The sequence below is a fragment of the Vulpes lagopus genome, chromosome 15, assembly GCF_018345385.1.
Source record: "Vulpes lagopus strain Blue_001 chromosome 15, ASM1834538v1, whole genome shotgun sequence".
Lineage (NCBI taxonomy): Eukaryota > Metazoa > Chordata > Mammalia > Carnivora > Canidae > Vulpes > Vulpes lagopus.
Genome location: NC_054838.1, coordinates 30,040,455 through 30,061,415, shown reverse-complemented (window position 1 = coordinate 30,061,415; position 20,961 = coordinate 30,040,455). Strand labels below are relative to the sequence as shown.

Sequence of the window (20,961 nt, the reverse complement as noted above, 5' to 3'; positions counted from 1 at the left end):
GGTGCCCACCCTGCTCCCTTCCTCCATCTCCACCATCTCCCCTCCCCTTGATCATTGGACTGCCGCTCCCAGATCTTAGAGGACCCTATGCTCCCACATTCTCAGAGGCTCTGTTCCCTGTGGGACCTTCTCCCCATGCCTTTGCTGAGCCCAAATGCACACAGAGTCCTCCCCCCCCCCCCTTCCAGGTCCCATCAAAGCCACACCTGGCTTTGACAGTCACAGGCTGCATTCTGGTAGCCCTTAGCTCGGACGGCTCCTGTGTTGTATCAGAGAGCTATCGCAGCCGGGGGGCTGGGTTTTCCTCCTCTGTGATGGGAGTAAGACCTCCTGCCAGTGTGCTGCACAGCTTTGTTGTGAGATTTGGAGGACAGGGACAGTGTTCACATGCACCCAGTGTTCTTCTGTGCACATCCTCATTTATCCTTACCAGCACCTCCCCTGGCGGGGGGGTATCATTGTACCCATCGTAGAGATGAACAAGTTGAGGTTTAGGAGCATACATTCATGGGAAGCCACCCAGAGCTTTCTTGATTCTAAATTCCAGGGTCCCATCCACTTTCCTGTGCTGCCCAAAAGGAAAGCTTCTAGAAAGGATACAATAAAGTGCTTTATGTTAATGTTTCAGATAAAGTCATGTGAGTAGAAGTCTTAGTTTCTGAGGACAGGCATTCCATTTTCTACGTCTTCCACACAGCAGGGTTCACTATGCAAAAATAGTTCTTGGGTGGGATCTGATTCACATGTTTCCTGAGTGTTGGAGGCTCATTTAACCCAGGCTTGGACCAGGTACTGGGACCCAGAGACAATCCAACATCTGCTGTAGGTATCTAGGTAGCCCTACTTTGTGGTGAAAGAGACCAACTCTTAAATGTAGGGGTGCCATAGAGTACGTCCTAGGTTCAAGTACCAGCTCTGTCATGTACTACTCATGCCATTTTCTTTTGGCTGGTGGCTTAATCTCTCTGGGCTTTACTTTCTTCCTCTGTAAAATGGGGATAATTGTACCTTCCTGGCGGGGTGTGGTAAAGTGAAGCGAGTAAATCCCTGTGTGCACATAGAATAGGCCCGACACATGAGCCACAGTGTAAACATGGGGTTCCCTGGAGCCCAGGGATGGGAAGACAAATCCTGTCCGTGTGTATTGGTTTCCGATTGCTGCTGCAACACATCACCACATACTGAGTGACTTAAAACAACACACATTTATTACGTTATAGTTCTGGAGGTCAGAAATCCAGAGTTAGCCTTGCTCGGCGAAAGTCAAGGTGTTGACAGGGCTGGTTCCATCTGGAGGCTCTGAAAAAAGAATCCATTCCCTCACTTTTGCGGTCTCCTAGAGGTACCTGCATTCCTTGGTTTGGCCTCGTCCTTGTATCATTCCACCCTCTTCTATTCTCTACCCCTAACTCTGATCCTTCTGCCTTCCTCTTCTAAAGATCTTTGTGATTACACTGGGAACCTCTGTATAATCCGGGATAAGCTCCCCATCTCAAGATCCTTAGCTTATTCACATCTGTAAAGTCCCTTTTGGCATGCAAAGTAACATACTCTTAGGTTTGGGGAATTAAGACATGGGCATTTTGGAGGGGGCATTATTCAGGCAACTGTAGAACAAGCCCTGCCCAGGGAGAGAGGTCGGGGATGACCCCTCGAGGAGGCACATTTCAGCTGGTTTTTGAAGTACAAGTAGGAATTTGCCAGAAATTCAAGAAAGGGCATTCCAGATAGAGGAAAGGTCTCCAGCGAAGGCACCAAGGTGTGGAAGAAAAGCCTGTGACATTTAGGGGAGAGGTGAGAAGTTCATGGCGACAGGAATGTGGGTGTGAGGGAGGGAACAATGGGTGGGCAGCCCTTTTATGCTGTGACCCTAGAAGCAACACATGTGGTATGATAGCAGCTGCTGGAGTCCTCTCTGCAACATGACATCCTGCCCAGGGAATCCTGACATTCCACTCTGGCCCAGACCAGCCGGCCTCAAGGGTATCATGTTCTAGCCGGGTGGCATGTGTGTCTGGCCGTGAGGAGCTGGTGGTCCCCGGGGCTGTCACATTTGTCTCCATTTCATTGCCTTTCTCTTCAGCTCCTGAGCCCTCCCAGAACAGCCCCCCAAACTTTCCCTGACCCCACCTCCCCTGGCTCCCAAGCTGCAGAGCAGAGGATCACCTCCAGTGATGGAGGACGAGACCCAGTGCCCATTTATCAGAAGCCATTTCCCTTCTCAGTACCTTCTGAAGAGGTGGACCGGCAAAGCAACATTCCCACAGAAATAATTTTTCAATTTCTTATAATAGGACATAAAAGTCGGCCCAGGGAAATTGATTCCATTTGGAGCTTCCTTTGTAGGACACTTCATCTTCCATTGCGGCCTCTGTATTTCAGCAATTTCTAAAGCCCGAGGAAGTCTCCTTTAATGTTTTTCTGCCACCCTGGCAGAAGGCTTTTGTAGCTCAGCTGAATGGCTCTGCTGACCTGTCACTTCCTCAGGCCCCAGGGGTGGGAGTAGCAGGCACCTCGAAGCCCCCACCCAACCCCAGGGAGCAGCTTGCCAGCTTCCCCTCCGCATCCACTCTGGTCCCCAGCACAAGGGGGAGTTATTTTCCTCCTTTGCTTTGTCTTCTCCATCCTCCTCCCCCCTTACCCCCTCCTTCCCTTTCTCTTCTACCTTTCCTTTTTGGTATTGACCAAAAAGCCATGGTATTGACTTCCTTCCATTTTGTCCCTCTTTTGCTCATTCATTTCTTCCTTCCACCTGCCTGCCCCCTTTCCCTGGGGTTACGTCCTTTGCTCAACAATCCCGTGACCCGCTAGGTTTCTCAGTGTCTCTGGATCTCAGCTTCTTTATCTATAAAATAATAATGTGCATTTCACTGCTTGGTGAGAAGGGCTCCACAGTTAGGTGTTCAGCAGACCCCAGGGAGAGAGAGAGATGTGGGGTGCAAGGGAGCAGGTGCAAGCCCTGGAGCTCGGCACAGGAGAGCCCGAGCTTGGTGCCAGATGAGGAAGGTGCAGAGCTGCCTCCAAACTGAATGATAGGATGGTGGTTTGCAAAGGATCAGTACTTTTCAGTTTGTCAAGACTGACAGACTGACCTATTCCCATGTCTGATCTCCAGGGCAATGCTTTGATGGAGATAGAAGAGGTGTCCTGGCCTGGTCAGTAGATGAGGGGACTGGGGCTTCCTCATCTATGGGACAACCTGTGTTACCCACCTAGGAAGTGGGTACTCACACCACAGTGACCCTTGTGTGCTTTTCTCTGTTGGAGCATGTAATGGGATGGCAAGGATGGTCCCAACCCTTTCTCTCCTGCTTGGCCTTCTGCCTCTCTCCTGACTCTGGTGTTAAAGTCTGGGGAAAACCAGGTTATCCTGGGTCCTCCCAGCACTCCGAGCTCCAGCTGTCACTGTGTTCTGTGTGAGACTTGACAGGAGGTTGCAAACTGGGTTCCATCATCTCCTACTTCAAGGCTCTACCTATGGCCCCAAAATGAACTAAGTCCATCACAGAGTAAACATGAGTTTGTGCTAGCCTTGAACCAACAGCCCATTTGAATGCTCTGAATAGGCAGATGTGATTCTCAGCTGGGTGGTATTATCTTTCTGGAAGGGAGGACACTTAGGCTTAGTTAAGCCACTTGCCCAAAGTTTAGCTGGGACAAGAAGTGAGTTCTGACCAAAGACTTCAAACCTGTTGGTTTCAGGGATGTCCAGCAACTGGCTCAAGGTCATCCAACAAAGTTAGAATTCATGTCTCCCTAGATCCCATTCCTGAACATCTTTTATCCCATACTCAACCCACAGTAAGGGCAGCTCAGGTGGCTCAGCAGTTTAGCGCCACCTTCAGCCCAGGGTGTGATTCTGGGGACCTGGGATTGAGTCCTGCGCCGGGCTCCCTGCAGGAAGCCTGCTTCTCCCTCTGCCTGTGTCTGCCTCTCTCTCTCCCTCTCTGTGTCTCTCATGAATAAATAAATAAAATCTTTAAACTGAAAAAAAAAAAGAAAAACAACCTCACAGTAATTTAGGCTGCTTTTGTGAAACCCTGAAGCCTCGAGCCAGCGCCAAGAGAGATAGTTATAGTTAGCTTAAGTCCAGTTTCACCTGTGAGGGTGGCCCTGTGGTAGAAGGGACAATGTCTCTGTCATTTGTGCCCTGATGTGGCGATTGGGGCAGGGGCAGATGTCACTTGTCGGAGATGCTGTGGCAGGAATTCCTGCATCTGCAGTCTGGGTGGCAGTCAGGGGCTAGCCTGTTCCAGGGATTTGAAGGTCCTCTGCTGCCTCTCAGTTCCAGCGCTGACCGGGAATTGAACCCAAGCTGACAGCAGCTGCTTTCCACAAACAATTCCCAAGGGAGAAGGAAGTGAAAAATTTCCCAAGAAGAATCTGGAATCTCAAACGAAGCAGCACTTATTGCTGTCTGTGGGTGATGATATGCAAAACTCCCTGGTTCTCATCATGGCTAGAAAGTCCTGGGACAGATTAATGGATTCAGTCATTCATTCGGCAAACAATTTTAAGCATCTTGCTGCAGCAAGCCCTCGTCTAGGCTGTGGGGAGGCAGCAGTAAACAAGATAACACTGTCCCCACACTCTCAGCACTCACATTCTAATGGAAGAGACAGATGAGAAATAGATTGTCATAATATCTGTCTGTCCGAGTACCAGCTTTTTTTTCCCTCTGAGGATCAGTGGATAGTTACGTAGCTACTCACAGCTTGAAAAGCAGTGAGGTTCGGGGAGGAGACAACAGAGCTTGTATTCTAAGCACCTCACTGGCCTGAGTCGGGATAACCCTGGTCTAGCCGTGAGAAGCCAGCAAATGTCAGTTTTTCTCTTGTGTCTTGGGTCTTGTTCTGCAGAGTGAGGATAACAGTACCTAGTTGGTACTGTCCTGCTCGTGGTCATCGATTGCAAGGGACAGGGAGGCGCTGAAGCCAACCCAGGGAAAGAGTGGCTTATGGTAAGGTAGCAGGGATCTTTTGGGAGTCCAAAGGCAATAACCCTAACGCAGCAGGGACTCACAGAAACAGAAAATGGGATGTTGCCAATAGCAAAGGCATCCATGTGGTCTCTCCCTTAGTGGCTGGATTTTTCTCTCTGCATTTCTGTTCTGTTCTCCCCTCTGCCCACCCATTGCCTTTACTCTTTCATAGATGGTTGTCCCACAGAGCTGTGACTTGCAATGTCCTGTCCTGGCCATACTGGCCTTCTCAACCCTGACGAACTCTTAGTAACTCCTTTGGGTCTTTCTACCCTTTGCTAGTCACCCAGTCTCTCTGTTCCCCAAATCCAGTTCCCAGTCCTTCAAGGAGGACTCAGAGTGAGACAAACTGCAGATTACTGGACAGCCATTGATGGGACCCTGCAGAGGACAGGTGACCACCCCCACCCCTGGCCCAGTCAGCTGTGATCATAATGGGACAGGTTCATGTGATCTAAAACATGGATGGCTGCAGATGGGACAGTTCCTCTTAGAAGGTAGCAGTGGTGTGTGCTTCGCCAGAAAACATCTGGTACACATCTGCTTCTTCCGGGCTGCCCTGACCAATTAAATGAGCTTTTTGTTTTTGTTTTTGTTTTTTTAAATGCCTAGCATGCTGACTCCCTGTACCCTGCAAGGACTTATCGAATGAGTACTGTTTGTAGAGACTTTTGGTAAATTGTACAGTGCAGCCCAGATGTGAGGTGTGAGGATTGCTGGAGGCTACTGACGGAACTTCTTTGACTTTTGCAAAGGCTGGCTTGGCTGGCTTTAGGCCAGCTGTTTTAATAGGAGAACGATTAGCTTGGTAACCTCCTTGTTCTCTCAGCTATCGCCTTTCCCTGGGGCCTGGGGAGACTGTGCCTTGAATGTGGATTTCTCAAAGTGGCTCCTTGCTGTGTCCCTGAGTGGGGCTAGGGCTCAGCCTTGGAAATTACCGTCTGTCTCCTCCTGCTGGGCATGATTGAGTAAGTGCTGCCGCCTCCTGTACTGGCCAAGCCCAACAGCTGGGGCCTCCTGGGCTGCTGGCCAGCAGGAATGACAGACAGCTCTCAGACGGCTTCTGCCTTCCAATGGTTCTAGAGGAAGGAAAGGTGGAGAAAAATGGAAATGTGTTGCCTCTATCAGGTCTGGATCTCTACATTCCTTACATATTGCATCTTTATAGCAATATTATCAAGGGGACGTTGTAATCCCCATTTTACAGATGGAAGTAATGAGGCTTAGAGAGATTAAGTAATTTGCTCAAAGTGGTAGAAACCAAGTGGGAACCCAATCCTGGCTCTCTAGGCTCCTCAGTGCATTGTAGTAATAGCTTACAAGCATTCAACCAGCCAACTGTTTCTGAGCACATACTGTGTGCCGAGTATTGCCTGATGTGTTACGCTTTTAAAATCTGTTTTCCACTTATCATCCAATACTCAGGGAAGTGAGAATACACGATGGTTCTTGTTATCCCTGATTAACAGATCAGAAGCTAGAGGCCTAGAGGAGCATGGGGGTTTCCTCAGGCAGCCTAGCTAATTAGTGGCAGAGCAGGGTGAGGAACTAGATCCCATGACTACATGTGTGGGGTTCTGTGGACCAAACCAGTCTTCCCTCTCACCTCTCAAGACACTCATCCATAAACCAGGGGGAAAGTATCCAAAGATTAAAAAAATTGCATCTGTTTACTTCCTGTTTAGTTCAAATTTAGCTGATGCCATAGCACATATGTTTTTCAGACTTGGGGTCAAGCCTTGGCTTGCCAACTACTGTGAAATTCAGGTCCCTCATCTGTAAACTGGTGATAATCCCCATGATGGCACTTGGCAAACTACTTTGGGAGTTTAGACAAGGAGTCAGCCAAGAGGACTTCTTGGAGGAAGCAGCTCCTAGGACTGCCACCTTGAAAGGAAGCCAGCAGTCTGTTGCTTGTAAGACCTCATCCCAGTGATTCTTACGTACCTATGAAAGCCTGGAAAGCCTCTCCCAGTCTTTCAGGTAGAATGAGTTGGTGTTTCTGTAACTGAGAATTGGGGGAGGGAGTGATAGGCACTTAGAACTCCCTCCTTTTCTCTCAATATGAAGCTTTCCCAGACTCTGTCTCCTCCAGACTCCTCCCAGGGCAAGAGACATAAAGGCCCTCAGTGAAATACTGAGATGACGTGAAGTATGTCCCACTGTGGCCTCCATGCTTATAGAGTCACTGTCATGCTTTCCTGCCATGTTCTAAGAAGAAACATTAGCAAGCCTTGAATCCTGACTTCAAACTTTCCCTTTCCACCTAAGCTGAATATGAAATTGATGCAAATATGCTCAGGGCTGGTTTGGGGAGGGTGAGAAGATACAGCCATTTCTTAGTTTGTGTCTTCTCCGCAATGCTAATCAACCTGTCTTGTAGCAAACTAGCTGTTTCCTAGCAACGCCAAGCGATAAAGCAGGATGGCATCTATTTTGAATCTTCCTGAAATGACCTATTGACTCTCTTGGAGAGTGAAAGCCATTGCCTTGAGATCATGTTGCCTTGCCAAGGGGAGGGGACTTTCCCCCCTGTTATGGCAACAGAATACCTGGCAGGGTTCTGTGGCTGGGCTGGGCTGCACCACATCCCTATCATGAATATGGACCTGTTCCCTTTTTCATTCATTCATAGACTCATGTATTCCATCACACAGTGACCAGGGACCTCTGTTCCAGCAACCAGGCCAGACACTGGTGTTTCTAGAGAAGCATCAGACCAGGTTCCTGTCTTTGGGGAGAGATAGGCTTGTAACAAATCCCATGATAAGTGTTATCATCAAGGCAAGAACAAAATTAAGCCTTACAGGAGTTTACAGGAATATTCTTCAGAGTTGTAGGTTGAACCAGGCTTTGAAGTATGAATAAGAGTTTTGGAGGTGGTGAAAGAGAGTAAGGCATTTGTTGGGAGGTATAGCTTAATGTGGTATCTTAAAGGTGTAAAAAGAAACAGTGAAAAGTCAGTGACATCACTAATAAAAAAAGGTCTCCCTTGGTATCTAATGGATATCAGTCAGATACAGGGTTCTTTCACCAAATAGGAAATTCAGGCTTCAAGCTAAGTAAACCTTTTGATGATAGGCCTTTTCAGCCATATGCAGCATGCTAATGTTTATGGTGATTTTTTAAGATCATAGATTTGTTTGCAGCATTTCCTGACTCACTCATTTCTCAGGACACTTAGACCATCTTTTAAGAATAGGATTCTTTGGAACCTACCTCGAAAAATGCTAAGCTAGAGTAAGGTTGTTTTCTGGGGATGGTTGGAGACCGGTAGGGCCAAATCCTGCTGGGTCTTTCATGGCATGGAATGAAAATGGAAGTTCACCCTGAAGGTTGTGGGCAGATGGGGTAAGATTTTCAGCAGGGCCCTGGGGTAGAAAGTACTCGGCACAGAGGGAAAGTGAGCCAGTGTTGGGGGATGGGGAGCCTGGAGGCTGAGATTCTAGATTGGAGGCTATAGTGATTGTTCCTCTTTGGTGTCTCTCTTTGTGGGTCTCTAGGCATCCCTTGGCAGCTGGCCTCAGTTGGGGACTCAGACCTCACCGAGGGCAGTCACATTCTCACACATTGTTGAGAACCTCCAGCTGGGTACACACTAAGGTCCCGCTGAGTCCTGCTGGGCTGTCTGTGGCACTGTAAGCCATGCCTCTGTTTAGTAGCAATTCTTTTCTTGGAAGGTGGCCGGGACCTGCCCATTGGTTCTGGTGCTTGTGTTAGGGCTGTCATTCTGTTTACTGTCTGCCACAAGCCCAGTTAGGTAGTCAATGGTGTTTGCTATACTCAGCTTTGATGTGCTCAGGAACTGTAGCTGACTTGGAGTATTCTTTGTGCTAGGAAAAGCGGAAAGTGTCACCAGGATATTGGATCAAAGACAATAGTCCGAAACAATAGTCTTGTTCAAAGGACAGGGAATTTAACAGGTATGGACGTGAAACCCTTTAGTAAAAAAGCCTAAGTTCTAGAGCCAGACCTCTATGGGCTCATGTCCCACCTCCATGACTTCCCGGCTGGATAATCCTAACCAAGTCCTTTAACCTCTCTGAGCCTCACCTTTCTTGCTATAAAATGGAAATAGTAATACAAATTTTTAAATGTCTGTAAGATGTTTAGCATGTAAAATTGACTCAATAGATGTTAGGTGCAGTTCCATTTTTCTTGGGTCTTTAAACTCAATATCCTAAGACCAGACATGGGTTAGTAGCTGCAGCTGTGAAAATGATTTTCACGGTTTTGGTTGAAAAGTTGCTTGTGGGAAGGCTGCCAGCAAAGCTGATATGAACATAGGCTCCATCAATAAAAGGAGAGATCCCAAGTCAGAGAGGGGACACTCCCAGCCACATACTTATTCAGGCTCTGTTCAGAGATTACTCTCCATTCTGGGCAGTAACTGCAATAGGGATATTAACACACATCCATGCTGACAAGTCAGAAAAGAAGGACCTAGAAACTGAACACATAAAGATTAGATGAAAGAGCTCAGGTATCTTAGCCTGAAAAAGATGATGGGAAGTGCTCTGGTAGAGGGACACTTGTATCCTTCTATATCCAGAGCAGTGTCTGACACATAGTAAGTTCTCAAAAAATATTGGATGGATGAATGGAAGGATGGATAGATGGATAAATAAACAAATGGATGGATGGATGGATGGATGGATGGATGGATGGATGGATGGACAGATGGATGGACGGACAGATGGCTGGCTGGCTGGATGGCTGGATGGCTGGATGGATGGGTTAATGGATAGAAAAGTGGTTACAGAGCTGGGGAGACCTCATTTTGAATCCCCTCTGCATCATAAACCAGCAGGGCCTCGGGATGGTACTCAGCCTCCCTGCACCTGTTACTCAAGGCTATTGGGAAGCCTGCTGCACTGTGCTTTCCTGAAGATTCAGTGTAAACATGTGTGTTAAGTTCTGAACATGAGCTTACTGTCTTGGAAATGTTCAGTGAAAATTCTGCTTTGTTCCCCAGCCATACCCATTTTGGTGGCAAAGTACATCACGTGGAAGGGAATTGGGTTTACCTATAGTTTCAGAGTGGGACAGGCAGGTTGGAGTTCAGGTGAGTTCCTTAAGATTAGAGCCATTTCAAGATGATTGCTGTCATAGGGTTGCTGTCATAGGAGTGAACTCCTAGTCCTGGGGAACATGTGCAAGCTGAGGTGGCAGTTTGCTTAATTAGCACAGCAGAGAGGGATACTGTGTGTTCAAGGTCTGTAGCACTCAGTAATTACTCAGCTTTTAGTCTCAACTTAAAGATCTGTGAAATAGGAAAACACCAATGTTGGCCATAAGTTGTAAAGTGACAACAGAGATTGCAAACGGCTACCCCATGGCCACATTTGGCCGCCCAGATGGATTTTGGTGGGCCTGTAAGGTTGGCCTGTTGTTTGTTTAGAGGTTTCACATGGAAATTCAGGTTGTTCAACTTATTTTGAGAAGAAGATAGAAGAGGTGGGTGATTGAGCTGTCATTTTTACTGACCCCATGGAGTTGAGATAGGGCCTGCCTTTAGCTCGCCCCACTCCCTGCCACTCCAGTTGTCTCTTTGAAACAGAGGCCAGACCTGCTTTCTGGCCTCTGAAGACATTTGATTTGTGCCCTTAGCCCTCTGTTAAATTCTGGGCTTTTAACCTTGCAATTCAGCATATAATCTGCAAATAAACCCCCTGCGCTCTGGAGGAGCTGGAAAGGCAGCCTGAAATGGTGGCTGAGGTTTACTTCTGGGTGTGGAGCTGCTTTGGGTCATGTCCCAGTTCGGCTGCTTACTTGCTGTGCTGTTCCTGGGGGGTTACTTAAGCTCTCTGATCTCAGTTTCTTCAGTTATAAAAAAGAAATAATAGTCAAACCTCCTTTACAGGTGTGTGATGATCACATTTGTGCCTGGCACTGGGTACGTGCTTAGCAAAGAACATCTATTTTTGGTAAAGCAACACATCCTAGTATAATGTGATTCATCCTCCCAAGCTGATTGGGTTTTTGCTGTAGTGCACCAGAGCACCAAAACCTGACCATTTTCTCAACAACAATGATTCCAGAAGTGTCCTCTCCACATGAGTAGCAGAGGCTGCTGGAACTGGAGCCACTGTGTGGCAGAGGAGGCTGGTTGACCAGGAGATGACTAGCCAGGCCCTCCTTGTGTGGAGGGCAGACAGGCTGAGCTCCTTAGCCCCTGAGAGGCTCCCCTGTCCCATGGTTGCAGGAAGTGTTGTGATTTACCAGGGCCATTAGGCTTTGTTTGGCATCCGACAGTTTATAGCCTTCCCAGGCTGAGGGGGAACTAATATGTCACTTATATTTGTAGGACATCTAGAAATGAGTCCATGGGATTTTTTTTTTCCCTCCTGGCTTTTTTATCCCCTCTCCTCCTGAGTCTGCTTGCGCTGTGTGCAGTAGGTATGGGAGCAAGGGATGGCGTCTTGGTTCGGTTTGCACCCTAACCCTCTCCCTCACCCATCCTGAAAGCCCCCTCTGTCATCAACATAGGCCTTTGAAGTAAGGACTCTTTTGTGCCTCCATTATACAGGTGAGAAAATGGAGGTACAGTGAGCTTATTGGAGCTACTTGCTCACAGTCTGGGCAGCAAGAGCAGAGTTTATACTTGGGACTCTGACCCCAAGGCCTAGGCTCATGAATCTCTATCAGTGTGGGGAAAAAATGTTGGCCATGTAAAGGAATAAAAAAAAAAATCATTTATCAAGCAGAGACAGGTCAGCCTGTCTCCACCAGGAGAACACACTGGCCATTGTGCAGAGCATGGCTGGGGCAACGTAGCAGTCGTGCTTCTCTCGCTACACTCTCTCTCACCGAATCATTCATCCTGAACAGGCCGAGCCAGTGCTCCTCCGCTCCCTGCAGGCCTCTCCTTCCCTCCTTCCTGGTCAGGCAAGGGAAACATCTGGTTCCCAGCTCTCATGTGAGAGTCTCACTTCATTCGTGTTGTCTCACCCTCAGGATTTGGCAGAGCAAGGGGGGCTGGGGTGTCCTCTCACCCTGAGTGGCCTCTGCTGCTCTGGTGAGAAAGTGGAAACTGGCCCTTGGCCGGGGTGGCCCAGCAGCTGAGAGTGTCAGGCTGACTGCCTGGGGTATCTGAATCCCCGCCCTGCCACATATTAGCTAAATGCATTTGGACACAGCTTAATGGCTCTGAGCTTCATTTCTTCATCTGTCAGCTGCATCACAGGATCATGATGGTTGCCTGTGGGACCCTTACCTCTTGACGCTGGTGGCTGTTATGTCCCTTTTGCTCCTCACCGTTACCCTCGGAGGTTGGTAACATTACCATTCCATTCTACAGGCAACGAAGCTGAGGTCACTTGTTCTTGCCTTTGTTCTTTTTTTTTTTTTTTAAGATTTTATTTATTCATCTCACACACACACACACACACACACACACACACAGAGAGAGAGAGAGAGAGAGAGAGAGAGAAAGAAAGAAAGAAAGAGAGAGAAAGGCAGAGACACAGGCAGAGGGAGAAGCAGGCTCCATGCAGGGAGCCCAATGTGGGAGTCGATCCCGGATCTCCAGGATCACATCCTGGGCTGAAGGCGGCGCTAAACCAATGAGCCACCCGGGCTGCCCTTGCGTTTATTCTTAATGAAGTTTTGTGTGTGTGCCAGGCTGAGTACTGGGTGCTGAGGAGACAGGGAGGACTGGGTCAGCCCCCAGGGAGCCCAGAGCCCGAAGCCTCCTGCCCCTCAGCCCAGCACTGCTGAGCAGCAGGGCCTGGGGTCTGCAGTGGGCTACCCAGCCCAGTGTGGGAGAGCTGACACCATGCAGTGCTTCCCAGGGCTGCATTCACTGGGGCCACATGGACGCCAGCCACTATGGGAGTATTTACACCACAGAAAATGGCCAATAGGGCTTTTTATTTTTTTTTTAAGATTTTATTTACTTATTTATTCATGAGAGACAGAGAGAGAGAGAGAGGCAGAGACACAGGCAGAGGGAGAAGCAGGCTCCATGCAGGGAGGCTGAGGCGGGACTCAATCCTGGGTCTCCAAGATCACAACCTGGGCTGAAGGCAGGCACTAAACTGCTGAGCCACCTGGGCTGCCCCAATAGGGCTTTTTAAATATTTTCCCTGAGAGCTACTCATTAAACATTTATCAGCCCACCGTTATCCGAATCTCTCCACTTCCCTTTATTTCCATTTCTACCCTCCTAGCCCAAGCCACTTTCATCTTACTCAGCAGGTTCTGCTCAGCCCCCCTGCATGCCCTTCTACTATCCGTTCCCTACCAGGCAGCTGGAGAGATCTTTAAAACATGTAAATCAACTGCTGTCACTCCTTTCTGTGAAACCTTCCCGTGGCTTCCCAGAACACTCAGAATAAAAACCAAACTCCTCGCTGAGGCCCACACAGCCTACTCTACCTGCCCTGCCAACTTCTGATCTCATCTCCCCACTCCTCTGCTAACCTGGCCTCCGACACACTGGCCTTCTTCCTGTTACTGGAAGAAGCCAGCACCTTCCTGCCACAAGGCTCTGCACTTCTCCTGCTGTTGAGAGCCTCTGCCTCCAGCTTTTTGCAATGCTGTTTTCTTCTAAGAAGTTATCCATTTCTTCATGCAAGTGCCGCCTCCTCCGAGAAGTCCTCCCAGCATAGACAAGGCCTTCTGTCTACAGACCCCTGCCCCTCCCCAAAGCCACTTTCAATTGTATCTCCCTGGGTCTGTTTACTACTTAATTTGCCATCTCTCCACCAAAACCAAAAGCTCTACATTGCCTGTGGCCAAAGGTGCCTTGTCAGAGGTGCTTAGCAAATATTCATTGGAGGAGTGAATGAAAGTCTCACTTGCCCAAGAGAAGGCACTCTGGAGGAGTTCTCCCCCCACCTCACCACTGTGGAGCTGGGGGCACTGTGATAGAAGTGCTGGCTGTGTGTTGGGAGGGGTCTGAAAGACAAAAGGTTTGGTTTCTAGAAAACAAGAAGAGACATCTTGCTAAAGAAGTTTTTCAAATACCCTCCCTATGCTTATATACCCTTGGGTCCCTTAGGGTGACAGAGGGGGCTTGATCAGGTCATGGGGCTGTCATTAAGTGCACTGAAGCATTCACTCCCTAAATTGTGCCCTGGAAGCATTTCCCTTCACAGTCCATGGGCAGAGCCTAGAAACCTTGAACTCTCAGGCACTTTCCTATTTAAGCGGCATTTAAGAGACAGTGGTAGAGTTGCCTCTGGAGATACAGAGAAGTCGTCGACGTATCTGGATGCAGATTGATGTGCTTAGACTGCTTGCTCCAAGGAAGGAGACTTTTTTTTCCATTGGTCCCTATGTGGGTCTGGATTTGTGTGAAGGTCAAGCAGGGGCCAAAAAAAAAAAAATCTTATTTCAAATTCTAACTCTGCCCTTATTAGATTTATGAGTGACTTTGGGTGAGATGCACAAATTCACTGTGACTCACTTTTCTCAGCTGTAAAATGGGAATGATAATGGCACTAACCTCACTGGTGTGTTTAACTCACTGTGAACTTAAAATTGAGATTGACTTAAACTCAAGGAGCTAATCGATCTGACTGTTGCATACAGAATGCTTGTGGGGATAGTGGTGATGGATGAATGGATGCATCGTAAAATGCTCCTTTCCAGGGTACTTTTGCGACTGGCCCTAAACTTTCATTTAAGGCATAGGAATGAAATGAGAGGTAATTGACTTGTAGACCTTCCTCATTGATTCAAATTAAACTTCACTATCATCCAGTGGTAAAACGCTTGGCCTCTATCTCAATCATAGTATTTTATTTCTGTAGAAATACTGCATCCATTAAAATTATCCATTTCTGTGGCACTTAAAATTGTCAACAGAGTCTTTTTGCTTCACCTTCTCGCTGACTTATATAACCTCACTTTGCTAAGGCTGGGGGAAAAATGTCTAAGTGCTTGCGAAGATTAATGCTCTGTTTTAAGTGTCAAGACCTGAGTATATTTCAGTTTGGGGCAACCCCTATCTTTCACTGATCGTCTGTCGCAGCCAGAGCATTCAAGGGAAGGAACAGCACTTAGTAAGTTGGGACCCCTGCCCTTAAGGAGCTTATCATCCAGGGTTTTTTTTCCCCCCTTTTTTACTAGTTTAGTAGATTGTGCCCTAATTTCTAACATGGTTAATAGATATTTCCCCAAACTCATCATATACCTAGCACTTGGGTTATGGAGACAGAGATGAATGAGACCTGGCACCTTCCCAAAAGGAGGCATCTGCCTGGCTGAGGAGGCAATCATGAACTTGAAGGAGCTCCAGGGAATGGGAGAAAGAGACACAGCTGAGTGGGAACTGCGTCTGGAATGCCACGCCTCATGGCTCTCAGGGTGTTGGGATTCTGCGGGAGAGTGGTGGCTCATGAGTCCCACGCATGGTGTGTGGCTGCCGTTGAGAATCCGACCTCAATCTGGCAGCGAATGGGACAGGAAGAAGGAATGAGAAACAGATAAGAAAGTGACCATTTTTCACAAAGTGCATTAAGTGCAGTGAAAGACAAATGAGCCAAGAGCTTGGGGATTTCAGGCGAGGGTGGGGTATTCTTTGGACTAGGGGTCCAGGCTGGGTTGGGAGAAAAGGAAGCCTTTGAGGGGACCATGAGGGTGGAATAGACCCCCACTGGGCAGGGAAGGCCTTTAGGCAGTGGTGACTGTGAGCAAAGGCACAGTGTGGGAAGGTCTTTGGGTTAACCTGGCATGGCTTGCTTGGGCGAGGCTGTGTATAACAGGAAAAGTAGAAGCCAAGTAGAAAGGCGATCAGGGCCTTACTCATATAGCCCTTGCATAGCCCTCTCGGACTTGTACTGCTTTCTTCAGGGAGTGGGAGAGCCTAGGATGGATTTTGAGCCAGGTTTCTCCTTCAGAGAGGTGGGACTTAAAAAAATTTTTTGTTGATTACACTATATTAGGAAGTCTCTTCCCCCTACAATATGTTCCTGGGATAAGACACACGTTTCTTCTCTGAGGGCGGTGGTTAATAATAGGCACACGACCCAAAGTGGGAACGGGAGAAGCACGCAGAGATGCAAGCGGGCACGCATTTAATGAGTTCACAAAGTGATTTTGCTTCCCAATTTTCACATCCCCCCACCCCTCCCACCCTGGTGTGAAAATTCCCTGATGGAAGGGTGTCTCATGCTCCCTTGAGGATGGCAGGAGCTGCAGGGTGTGGTGGTGTGACTTCTGTTGAGGGTTATGGAGCCTTTTGGGTGTATTGTCATAGAGATGTGAGGGTAATTCGCCGAATTGCCCATATCTCCACTCCAGTGAATTCAACATAACTGGCAGCTTCTGTTCACTGAGTGCCTACCAAGTAGTGGGCAGCGTGATCTCTGTGAATACTTACAACATCTTGAAAGGCAGGTGTTGGACAGATGACACTGCCACTCAGAGTGTGTTACTTGTATATGCTCACACAGCGGGTAACTGGTAGAGTCAGAATTCACCAACCAGGCATTCTGTTCAGAGCACGATGTGAGGAAGCAAAGGATAAAGCAGGGGGATTGGCATGGTCTTTCACTTCAGCTGTGAGCTCCAGTTCCATCTTGGCCAGTTGGCTTCTCTGAGATTCCTCGTTGGTAAAATGGATATGGATGTTCCTCCTTTATAGCATCCTCAACAAGATTACATTAGAGTGTGTCTGGCCCACATGAGGCATCCATAGATGTTAGCTGCTCTTGGGGAATCATTAAACTTTGGGAGGCTGGGGCCCCCACTCTCCTGGCACAGGGCAGCACTCATCTCAGGTACGGGGCAAAGCCAGCTTCAAGCTGTCACCACAAGCCTTTCCCTACGACACCTTCTCTCTTCCCCTGGCATGCCAACTTTGGAACATCTCAACAACTTATTCAGACAATGGTAGATGAGGGAGGGGCACCAGAGCAAATCAGTGTCCTCTTCCTCAGAAAGTCTATTACTGGCCACGTAGCACTTTGCCAGGACCTTCCCTGGGAGCAGCTAAAGGCACAGAGAGGCAGAGTGGCCCTTTTTGACTTCCATTTTATCTGAAGCCTAAGGCCAAGCAACTGACTCATCACTGTGGTGCTGGAAAGTCCCTTTCTCATACTTTCTGTTTCTCTTCTGTAAAACTATGACAGATATGGCTCTGGGGGAAAGTAGCAGTGTCACCTACTCAGAATAATCAAGAGTGCCTAGTCCCTATGCAGGGTTCTCCACAGGAATGGAGCCAATAGGATATCTGTGTATCTCTCTCTACTATACAGCCGTACATATATCCACGTGTCTGTGTGTGTGTACATGCATGCACACACACGTGCATGTACACACACACAGGTTGAGGGAAAGACAATGAGAGATTTAAGGAATTGGCTCCAACAACTGTAGGGGATGGCAAGTCTGAAACTGTGAGGCAGGCCTGCCTGCTGGAGATTCAGATAAGAGTTGAAGTTGTAGTCTTGAGTATGAAATCTATAGGGCAAGTCAGGCAGGCTGGAAACTCAGGCAGGATTTCCATGTTGAATCTTGAGACAGAATTGCTGCTTCTTTGAAGAAATCTCAGTCTTTACTCTTAAGGCCTTTAGCTGATTGGACGAGTCCCACCCACCTTCTGGAGGGTAATCTGCTCTACTTAAAAAGTGAACTGATTGTAAATACTAATCTTCTCTAAAACAATATCTTCACAGCATCTACACCAGTTTTTGACCAAATAGCCGGGCACCAGAGCCTAGCCAAGTTGACACATAAAATTAACCACCACAGTCCCCAAGAAACCTTTTCCTTGATGGCAAGGCACCTTTCTTAGAAAGCTCAAAGGCCTGATGAAGGACCCACTTTGCTACTAAATCCCCAGACCCAGGAAATCGTCATCAGATATGTGGCCAGAGAGTGGAGCAGTGTGTCTGAGCAAGAGTCTAGTGCTGGAGTGGAAAGAGCTCTAGATGGATTGTCAGAGGTTCAGGTCACTTACTCATTTATTTGCTTGTCCATGCAGCTGCTCGGCCACTTTTACTAGATGCTGATTGTACATTGAGCTTTGAATTAGGTCCTCTGGGACCAGAGGTGAGAAGGAAAAGACTGCTGCCTGAAAGGGATGGCCCGTACACAAGTAATTCCGTTATAGTAAGTTCTCAGCACCAAGTCAATAGGACTTGTGTACAACTGTGCTTTGTAAAATCCCATCAGTCTAGATTGAGGCTCGTTATGAAAAAGGATCCCCTGTGAGGTGCCTATCATTACAGCCCGTGAGTCTTAATCCTTTGTGAGTCGTGGGCCCATTGAGAATCCAGCACAAGCCATGGAGCAGACCCCCAAACAGCACTCACCCCAAAACATACCTCTGTGTCTTGTGGCCTGTTTTACGAGGTAGAGTTACCAGGATAAAGCCCATCTGGCTTACAGGTCCTTTCTATGAGCCTTTCCCGTGAAATTTCATCTCTTCTCAACGTTAAGAATAAATGTTCCTCTCCAGAGAAGTTGGTTTGTTTTTACCTCGTAAACACAGAATGGTGTGAACATTAATGTCTCATTTTCCCTATAGATTGCTATGGAGTACAGGATTAAATCCGAGGTCAGCCTGTTAAGAGAATTAACCTCATTCCTGGCTTGATTTTGGTCATTGCCCTTTTTTCCCCCCATTTCTTCTCATGTACTACTGCTTGATGCCGAATTGCAGTTTGTTGTGGTTGCGTTAGGGTTTTTTGTTGTTGTTGTTGTTGTTGTTGTTGTTGTTGTTTTTTGTGCCTTCTTTTTAGCTGCTTAAATACTCTTTTTTGGCAACAAGGCAGGGTAGGAAGATACAAACAACTAACAACCTACCACTGAGGAGCATCCAAGGTGCTGTGAGACCACAGAGGGGAGAGCACCCAGCTCAGTTTGTCTTATGGAGCAGGAATGATCAGATCCAACACATAACTTTCAGATCCCAGTGAAAAAAAGAAATGCGGAGCCTCTCGTTGAAGACAGCAATAGCAGAGCATGAAACTGAGCCTAGGGTTCTTCTAAGCACGGACTCTGTGCTATTGCACAGATTGTACACCCATGAATCCGGACCTGGTTAGGGAAGGAGGCTTCTCAATTCCACTGACACTCGAAAAAGCTGGGGACGACTTTGCTAGCGGAGCACAGGAAGGGGAACAGCTAAGTCCAAAGACACAGAGTGGAGGGAGATTGGTCATGAGAGGGGATTGCAGCAGGAGGGGATGCAGGGAGGGTAAAGGCAGGTGAGGGCAGCCGGACTTTATAAATCACTGAAAGCTGTGCCTGTACCTGTCATTCATATCACTCCCAGCCCCAGATGGTCCACATGAAACTAATTTCACATGGATCTCCAGGCCCCACATAGTCACATTCTGGCCAAGACCCGGGATGTCCTCATCCGCCCTCTGCCCTACCGTCCCCAGCAGCACGACATTCCACACACACTGGGACAGGCCAGCTGGCTGTTGGTGATGTGACATCCATACAAAGGCCTTTTAACACCTCAAGTTCCTGACTGCCCCAGACTAGCTGCTGAGGTGGGGCAAGCTCCGAGACGTGTTTGCACACAGCATCCCATAGTCTTTCTGTAACTTGGAGACATCAGCAGGGCCTCACGAATTTCTGTCGCCTCCATCAGCACGTCCCAGATTGTCCATTTTTGGCCATTCCCTACCTGTGTGGAGAGTCATCAAAGACAGCCCCGTGACAGGTTGTTTGAGCTCAGACAGATTGCCTGCTCCCTCCCGGTGACATCTGCCTCTTTCTGTGCCAGCAAGAACCGGGTAGTTAACCCCCACCCTCCTCCCTGCGATTTCTTGCTGCTCTTTTACATCACCTTCTCTGATAAATCATTTGGGACATGGAACTATCAACAGTGTTGCCATCAACCCTTTCTACAGGTCCCTAAATGAGATCCCATGCTGAAGCATTTGAGTCTGTTTATTTGCCTGCAAATGTAACAGTCAGAGTGTTGGGGTAGTCACACATGTTAAATTCAAGAGCACTTTTCCTCTCCTCCCCTTGGCGGTAGAACATCTCACATAGGTCATTGCAGCAGTGGGCGTTCCGGTGCCTTCCAGTTGGATGGGTGGAAGGGGGTCCTGCTTAAAACTCTTACTATCCTCACAGGTAAACTGAGGCCCAGAGAAGCCAAGGGGCTTATCTAAGGTGGTATAGCTAGCAAGTGGTGAGCTAACCTCTCAGCCGGGTCTCCTTCTGCTCCTGAGATGTACTCACTGATGGGGTGAGCCATGTCCAGCTCTTAGCTGGGTGTCTCTGAGCACAAGTCTCATTGCTTCTCAGAGCCTCCTTTCCTCATCCCTCATTGGGGATGCCACCACTTTTGGGTCAAGATTGATAAGAGGATGCTAACAGAAGCATTTATGTAGAGGCAGCCAGCACAGTTCTAAACCATATGACCGGGGGCTGGTTGCATAACCTCTCTAAGCATCAATGTCCTAGTGTCTAAAATAAAGGTGGTTGGAAGGATTTAAAAACCTGACTTCCAACAGTGCCTGGAGCATTGTAATAATCACTATGTAAATGTTAGCTACTTTCGTTATTATCATTTTCCTCGTTATTGGCATGGAGTAAGCAAGCCCTTAGTAATCCTTGTTCCCCTTTTGTGTGGGCAGAGCAGCAGCATGCCTAGCATAAGGGCTCTGCATATAAACAAACATTAATTTAAAAGTTGCTTCTGCCTACCAGCAGTGTGACGTGGGACAAGCATCTCGACTTTCCCAAGCCTTAGTGTCCTTATCCAAGAAGTGGGATAGCAGTCATCACCTCGAAGAGCTGCTTGTGAGGACTGGCAATAACTCACCTGTCACATCGGGCACGTTCCAACATTTATAGGAGTTCGTATTTCTTTCTCAAGTGTAATTTTGATTGATTTCAGTGTAAAATTCCTCCAGGCCAAGAGACAGGCAGCCTTCCCCAAGCCCCGCCTGTTGCTACAGGAGCTGTTGCCCACAGTTTAGGTCGTTTGCATCATGCAGCTGTACCTCAGTAATTCCATGTGAGGGAGGCATGATGAAAAAGCAACCAACACGGACAGCCCA

General features: G+C 48.0%; 1 protein-coding gene across 2 annotated transcripts in view; it reads left to right on the top strand.

The window, feature by feature from the left end:
• Positions 1–20,961, top strand: part of TENM4 (teneurin transmembrane protein 4) — a 731,611-nt gene that overhangs the window by 102,249 nt on the left and 608,401 nt on the right. The gene's annotated exons all lie outside the window — the stretch shown is intronic.